At 38.2% G+C, this 8781-nt stretch overlaps 1 long non-coding RNA gene across 1 annotated transcript; it reads left to right on the forward strand.

The window, feature by feature from the left end:
- The first annotated feature begins 3706 nt into the window (after positions 1 to 3706).
- LOC131301447 (uncharacterized) lies at positions 3707 to 7234 on the forward strand. Its single transcript, XR_009191283.1, has 6 exons — positions 3707 to 3981; positions 4058 to 4186; positions 5048 to 5183; positions 5614 to 5686; positions 5861 to 5934; positions 6838 to 7234. It is a non-coding gene; the product is annotated as an uncharacterized LOC131301447 (long non-coding RNA).
- The last annotated feature ends 1547 nt before the right edge of the window (positions 7235 to 8781 follow it).

Raw genomic sequence — 8781 nt, forward strand, 5'->3', positions numbered from 1 at the left:
GCACCGCTACTCAATCCAAGGATCATAGACAAGACCTTATGGATGCTTTCATGCACAGAAGGGATGATAACTTCTCTCGAACCGTAGCTACCAAGGTAAGCACGAAACTCCTCCACGGTAGGACAAAGCTCTTGCTCGCCAAAATGGAACACGTGGGCCTCGGGATCCCAAAAATTTGCAGCTACCCTCAAGAGCTCGGGACGAAGACGGATGTTGCGAAGGTACCTCATGGAATAGAGGCCATGAGCCCAAAAATTGAGCCAATCGACGCCTTCCATAGAAGTTAGCCATGGACGGAGCGAACTGGAGAGTGAAAGAGCCGTTGGGAGAAAGAGAGAGTTAGTGGGATGGAAAGAATTCAAAGTTGAAGGCTTGAATTTATAGGAAGAATAAAGGAAACAACTTCAACTCTCAAAGAGCCTTCGATTTCAAAAATGCAAATTTTCCATGAGTCTTGCATAGAAAAAGGTTTGGTCATAGCATGGAAGTACAATGCAGACATGCATTGGCTCTGGAATGCCTTAGCACAGGACAAACTTCAACCTTCGTGCAATTTGTCTTAGGAAACAACAAAATGCAGAACTGTCAGGGAAACAAATCACGCGCGGCCTAATGAAGAAACGCACGGCATATCAAATCGGGGGGAATCAGCACGGTATAACATCAATACCCCGCCATACCTGATGACATGATGCACGGCGTTTTGAACAAACGCACGACATACTATGTCTGCATTTCTGCAATTTTTGACAACAAAGGAATAGAATGAATTTGAGGCACCTCGGGGCACCATCAACCACCAGAACACACTACAACAAATAGTGTTCTTTGCGACCAACTTTTCGCAACTAACAAAATCTGGGTCTCTTTTGCTATGGTACTTGCGACTAAGAGCTTCCTTGGTCGCGAAAAGAATAAAGTTGTTCCCACAAGCGACCCAATGTGTTGGTCGCTAAATATGAATCACCTATTCTTTAGCGCCAAACTTTACCGCTAGCGGGAAAACTTTTAGCAACTGAACTCCAATTCATTTAACGACCGAAGTGTATTTTGTCACGTAAAAGAGTTTAATGAATAAGAATTGCGACCAGCATATGACTATTTTGCGACCGAGAAGAAGCTGGTTATATTATATCTCTGCATTAAATGTTTGAGCGACTAGGGTGCTCTAGTCGCAAAATCTTTCCTATTTTAGTGACCAATTGTGAGTCACTAAATGCTATAACAGAACTTTTTCAGGCTTAATTATTTTTTTGTTTTGTGACTTAGAGTGTGTTTCAGAACTCATTTTAAGTACTTATTTTTTAAGAAAGATAATTTTGAACTCAAAAGTAATGTGTTTATGCAAATTATTTTTTTAACAATATGGATCTTGTTTGATAGATCTCATTGAGATCTTTCGAGTGGTGCAAAAAAATTAAAATAAAATAAAATTTCATTACATTATTTTTAAGTTTAAAAATGTAAAATAAATACTCTTTTTTAAGAAAGTGTTCTGAAACAAGGAAATTTTTTGTCTCAATTCATATGTTATACTTAATTGGTATGTTTGATGGTGGGAAAAAGATAGGTGGGGTCTATCAACGGTATTGAGGGTGGACTCACATATACCCTCTTTTTTTGTACTCCGTAGTTCGGTGTATGTTTGCACAAGAAAGTAAGGGCAATTGGACAATAGTGGACTATTTGCAATTGGGGGATGGTGTTGTGCAGTGGTATGTACCTCCAAGCCGTTGGATCGTGCATCCGACAGCTCGGATCTCATCTCTGTGATGAACGACTCTCGATCGTTGGTTGCCGAGATGAGATCCTAGCCATCAGATGCACAATCCGACGGCTTGGAGGTGCGCACCACGGTCCTGTGCACCTCACTGTGGTGCTGTGCAGTGGCGTATGCAGCACCGTGCTGCGCACCTCCGAGCCGTCAGATCGTGCATCCGACAACTCGAATCTCATCTCGGCAATGAACGGCTCTCGATCGTTGGTTGTTGAGATGAGATCCGAGCTATCAGATGCACGATCCGACTGCTTGGAGGTGTGCAGCATGGTACTCACTGCACAACACCAACCCGAAGTTTGGACTATTTGTCCATGTAGTATTACATTTAACTAATTAATGGAGGGGATACCGTCATCATCTTTATCTCTGCATCCAACGGTCGAAAATTACCCTCATCATATTTATCTCACCTAACAAAATACAATATAATAAATTCCAATAAGCATATAGTCTTATCTAGTATTTTTGTGAACCCAACTTGTCCCATCTATTCATATTTTTAATCTCCTTTTATCCAATCCTCCATTTTCTATTCAAATTTCGATGATTCGAACTGTTCAATAGGTTCAGAACGTAATTTAAAGAATCTTCGTTAAAATCAACAAAAAATCTGACCAAAAGTGTTTGATCTGAGTAGTTTTTTTATTGAACCGTTCAATGAAAACTGCTCGGATAAAGCACTTTTCAATCATATTTTTTGCCGATTTCTCGCGGGGACCTTTAAAATCATGTTCTGATCATAGTGAATGGACTGGATCATCAAAATTTGATCGGAATCTATGAGGTCCACACTTATACTAAGTAGGAGATTCCTTACAAGAAGCTGACTCTCTGTGTGTGTATTATATATATACACCACGAATCCTATAAGGGATCCTTTATTTTAATAAAATATAAACCTCCCATTTTTCGATCAAATTTTGATGATTCGAAGCGTTCAATGTGTGCAGAACGTGATTTAAGGGTCTTCGCAAGAAATCAGCAAAAAATATGACCGGAAAATGCTTGTTTTGAGTAGTTTTTAATTAAACCGTTCAATGAAAACTGCTCAAATCAAGCACTTTCCAGGTATATTTTTTTGCTGATTTGTCTTAGGGGACCCTTAAAAATTATATTCCGATCACATTGAACGGTTCAAATCATCTAAATTTGATCAAGATCATGAGGTCCATATTTTATTAAAATAAGGGATCTCTTATAGAACCCACAAGCTTCTTGTAATAACCTTAAGTAAGGACCCTAGGTAAGGACTCATATGTCCCGATCAAATTTTGATAATTTGAACTGTTTAATGTGTGCAAACCATGATTTTAAGAGACCCCGAGAGAAATTAACAAAAAATATGATCGAAAAGTGCTTGTTTTGAGCAGTTTTTAATTGAACTGTTCAATGAAAATTGCTCAGATCAAGCACTTTCCGGTCATATTATTTGCTGATTTCTAGCGGGGACCCTTAAAATTACGTTCTAACCACATTGAACGGTTCGGATCATTAAAATTCAATCGGGATCTATGAGGTCCTTACTTAAGCTATGTAAGGGATTTATTTACAGGAAGCTGACTATATATATATTTCTCATTCCTCCACAAATAAATAACTGAAAAAAGGGAACAAAAATACACTACAAGAAAAATGAAAATATGTGACGAAATAGTGGTGAGAAAAGTAGATTTCGTCTCCAAATATATCTATTTTGTGAGGAAAATATTTTTTTGTCACCAATTAAGAGGGCAGAAAAATTAAAGGTGAGGAAATTTTATTTTGTCGCCAAAAACACTTAATCAGTGACGAATAAATAAATTTTGTCGGCAAAGGGTGAACAAAAAAACATAAGGTGACGAAAAAATAAATTTTATCGTTAATCCGTTTCGTCCACATATACTTGCAACCATTACGTGACGAAATAATTCCTCACAAAAGGAAAGATTTAGGGTGATGAATTCTTTGTTGTCTTCCATTTTAAAGAGGGAATTTTTTTTTGTCTTTGGTAACATCGACACTTCTGAAGTGACAAAAATATAACACAAAACTACGTCGTTTTAAGTTACACCGTATCTAAATTTCCCCTTTTTCTCTCTCGCGCACAACACAGAATGATATTTTCCCCAAACTAGGTCTTATATCTCGTCGGCTTCGATCAGTTCTACGCATGTGTTCTGCAGCTCTAGTATCTCCGCCTCCTTAATCGGTTCCTCTCTCCGGTACTGGTCTCTCTCTCTCTCTCTCTCTCTCTCTCTGCAGTGGTGATGTATCTAGGGTTTCTTTTTTTGAAATTAGGGGTTTGGGTTCTTTCGACAGTTGGGTTTCTGCAGTTGTATTCGGGACCGAGGCAGTGGTGTGGTGATATTGGTAGTGGCGGAGGTGAATTTCCGGTTGTGGGGGCGGTCCTTCTGGCCATGGCTGCAGGTAATCTAAGTTAGTGGTACCTCTTCTTTCTTCAAGAGAAATCCAAGCCCTGTTTGAGATTCATAGGCATAGAGCATTGCTCCTATTTTAGATTTTTCAATTGTTTGGAAATTCGTGGGTGAAAAGATATGGGGATTTTTGTGTAATCGAGACCTAGGGTTGCGGTTTGGATTTTTTATGCTGGATTGGGGAAACACATCGGTTTGGATTTTTTTATGCTGGATTGGGGAAACACATCCGTTTGGCTAGCAATTTTCCCTCTTTTTTCTTTTACTTTACTCTTTCCTTTTCCATTTCTAACTGCATGTTCAAGGTTGTTTTTGTGGGTCTTCGACGCAATAGTTGTTACCAACAGGATCGACCATTGATATTTCACCGGAATCTCAATCGGAGTCACACCTGGTTGTGACATGTAAGCTATATTTTGGAAGCCATAAAAAAATAAGATACGTTTCACTGGGGAGCCATAGAAAATTTGTACAGTCTCACTACCAAAAGGGGGGCTTTTGTCTTGTTTAGAGTAGCCTTGTATATCTGCTACTTATGTTGGTAGAAACTGAAAAAAGTGACCTTGATGTGTTTTTTTGTTTTACTTGAATCCATTTGTTGTTACATGTACATCAATAAAACTAGCATTGCACCCATTCGATGCAATATCTTTTTCTATCACATGGTTGGCTATTGCAATATTTTTCCAATCAAATTTGTCCTATTTGCATCCAGTGTCCCTCTTTACTATACTAGTGACAACATTCGGTCGGTAATCGATAATAGCATGGCAATAAAGGCCATAATGTTTGATAACAATTTGAATTATGATTGTTGAGTAATCAGGTTGTTAGTTGATTGTTGAGTAATCAGGTTGTTAGTGTGGACAGAAATGGCTAAAGGAAGAGGATAAAATGATGGACAAGAGGTGGATAGACTTACCAAATAGGATGTCAATGGAATATTTGATGGAGAAAACAATGTAAAAGCTTTGTTTCACCAAGGCCAGGTTAGTACCATCCATCCATTGTAATTTTAGTGCAATGAGCATAGGGTTTTGGGGATAAAATTTCCTTCTTTTGTTTCTTGTTTACTAAATTTTTTGAGTTCTGCATCTGACAAACTTTGTGTGAGCAAATTTATGTTAGTAGACTACTGGTATTCAAGTGTTGGCATGCCTAGACAGTTCTAGGTAAATAATTTTTAGTTTTGGCTGTCACAAACTTCATTTGTACCAATTTATATCAGCAGATTACTAGTATTCACCTATTGGCATGCCTAGCCAGCTCTACGTATGGTATTTATGCATCTTCGTCTGCATGTTTTTCTATTCAATGGCTTCTAGGCCTCATGGAGATCATTCTGATGTGTTTTTGATGGCATGATTCCAATTGGACGATTTTAAGGCTAATAATTTTTTGGTTTTATTTATTTGTCAGGCACACATAGCTCTTAATGACATAAATTGCTGTTGAAAGTTTCAAAAAGGCATTGGTTTGGAGCCAAATGATGGTTGGTGACAGTTTCTAACTTTACTTTTTGCGTATACTCAGATATTGTTATACCATCCTAATTTAACTGCAAGCTGGCTGGTATTTGCAAAATGTGAACTTGACTATTTGCTAATAGAGCAATATTCTGTCATCTTGACTATTTTATAATGGGAAGGTTGCTTTCATGTTGAAGGTCCCCACAAAATCCAAGGTATCAGTGCCGTCCTTGCTATTTTGGACGTCAACATTCTTGATGAAGTTGTTCCAGTAAGTCTCAACATTTAGCATTGGGCACTTAGTTTTACTGGCATGTGAAGTTTTCTACTTGTGACAGTTTTCATCTTGTGAAGTGTAAATAGTAAAAGGGACATAAAAGCAAGATTTGTGAGTGTAAACTAAGTAGAGAACTCTTGCATTCATAGGTTTATCTTGTCGTAAAAAGTACGGTGTGTGGTGTTTGTTTTCCTTATCTGTTTGTGTACTTGTGAATTGGTCTCTCTTGTTTTATTTTTTTTTGTAGCTTTGTGTTTGTAATGGAGGTAGTTAGGATTGATCTCTATGGAGATCCTTGTTGTATAGCCAGAGCTATGCCTCTAAGTATAAGTTCTATGTGTGTCTGTGCTTTAATGATAGTATAGTTATCAAAAAAAGAAAAGTTTTGAAATAGAGTTTGAATATGCATTATGGAAAAACCAGCAGCCCATTTACCACCTGATTGTTTCTCCCCTTTGATTTATTTTCATGTTATATTTGAAAAACTTCTACTAGACTTTGGGATATTTGATTGATGAGATTCTAAGAGTTATTGGTGGAGTGGGACCAAAGTTTTTAATTGTAAATGGAAAGTAGAAATTCAAGCCACTGATTAGGTTGTCCAAACCTTTGAATCTGAAACCTTTGAATTAAGCAAACCAATTTTTTGATGACAAGGGACACTCCTTATGAAACCATTGTCAGCAAATAACCTTGTAAATTATTTACTTGGTAAATTTCTCATTTGTGGAAGACAGAGAAAGGTAGTAGAACTGTTTCATGTTATACAAGAAAAAGAATATGTTTTAAGGGTAGTAGATGCTCTTAAGAAAGGCGAGGCTGATGAGCTGATCTCTTTTATAGCAGTTGGTTTATTTTCTATCTATATGCGAATTTGATGCTTAAGTTGATCAATAGAATGACCTCAACAATAAAGTAGGCGAGGGTAGCAGTGTTACAAATGCTCACTCTCACCTCGATACTCTTTAACCATGCACAATCATTCGAAAAAAGATATTTCCGAACAACTAGTTACTGACGTGGTTGATTTAAAAGTAACAGAAAATGTTTCAACTGATGGGAAAAATGTTGAGAACCAGTTCTACACGAAACAGCGAAAGGGAATTTACACATTTGTTTGTGGAAGACGGAGAAAAGCACAACCCTTAAAAGATATGATACTTGGCCTTCTTTGAGTTGTACATTTTTATTTTTTTTGTTTATTGCCATTTGATTGTTGGTGAATTTCTCTATGCTCATTATGGAATTGCAATTGGTATCCAACTTTAGTTTAATGGTAGTAGCTAGCTCCTCCCAATTGAGTATGCACGTCATTTACCTCCAAGGGTAAGACTGTTCCCCTTCCCAATGAAGAGCATGCATGATATGGTAACCTTGAGTCCTTAAGTGCAACCATGGGGCCTTGGACCATTCCTTGGACAAAACTACCAACCTCATGGTAATGGCAGCTAGCATGGCTTGCTATAATTCAGCAGGCCTGCAAAATAGCAAGACAGCAGACAAGCCTCAAGCTGCAGCAGCTGTACCAACCTGCACAGGTTCAGACAAGCCTCACGGACTGCACACAACAGCAGCCGTGAAGAGCACCATAGGAAAACATCTTAATACACCTTGACATGAAAAAATAGCTTGATACACCATGATACATCTTGACACAGCATAGGACAGCAGCAAGATACATCATTTGACATGAAAAGCAGCTGCCACAGGCTGCCAGCTTCCAATAGCAGCGAACACATTACAATAGCAGCAAAGCAGCACGAAGAAAGTTCAAATGCCTGGACTGCAAACAGCTGGTGCCATTCTTCCAGCCTTACACAATGTCCTAATTCTAATTTTGTAAAGGTTGAGTTAGCAAGAGATGAGACAAGTGTCCCCACTTTTTTTTTTTTTGATCGGCGAAAAAATTTATTAAAACTTGATAAAGGGTACATCGAGGGTTTTTAGAAGTCATATCCAAGCCTCATTAGAAATGAATGAGTCTTCGTGCACACTTTCGCCTAAGCTCATGCATTCTTCGTAGTTTTGGCTTTTTATAGTTTTCCTAATGGCACTTTGACTTGGGTTGAGATCTAGTAGGAGCTCAATACCTTTCAGTTGAGATGGACTAAAGTTGCAGTCAGATCCAATCACTATTGGGAAGTTGTATCGAGTAACTTGTTGATCCAGTTGGTTACTAAAATGGGCTTCTTCACCTTCAACTTTAGCACTAGAAATTTCACTTTTAGAAAATTCATTTGTTGATGGACTATTGGAGTCTTGAACAAAAGAGTCCAAGTTGTGGGAAGATGTAATTGAATTTGAAACAATATTGATTACACCTGCATTTGGGGCTATTACATCAACCGACTTTGGTAGAAGAGAATTTTGGCTATTCTCAACTGGTGTAATAACTGTTGCTGCTGCCATGCTTGTTTCTATATTGGGAAGTGCTTTCCACAGGTGGCTTGCCTTGGGCCTTTGAATGTGATCATCATTAATTCCCACCCCATGTTCCACCTCATGCTCCACATCATATTCAGCATCTGCGATGTCCTCTTTTGGTTGGTCCTTGCTAGCATCCATGTCATTACCTCTTCTGTCCACGTCATCGTCTTCCCTAACCTGTCTAAGAAGCACGGGCGCGTCGACCATCACGTGTCCATGTCACGACACTCTCTGAAACGTGTCTAGCATGACTAAATATGCATCTAATTTTTCTATTATGTTTTCCTACTCAGACACTAGGGATACTATTGAAACATGTTAAGAACAAAATATGTTTAATACTGTGCTTTTCTCTGCATTTTGGTATATCCTAAATAATAGGTTATTTAGTCCAAAATTACTTCAAGGGTGATT

This window comes from Rhododendron vialii, chromosome 9a, assembly GCF_030253575.1.
Source record: "Rhododendron vialii isolate Sample 1 chromosome 9a, ASM3025357v1".
In the NCBI taxonomy this organism is placed as follows: Eukaryota; Viridiplantae; Streptophyta; class Magnoliopsida; order Ericales; family Ericaceae; genus Rhododendron; species Rhododendron vialii.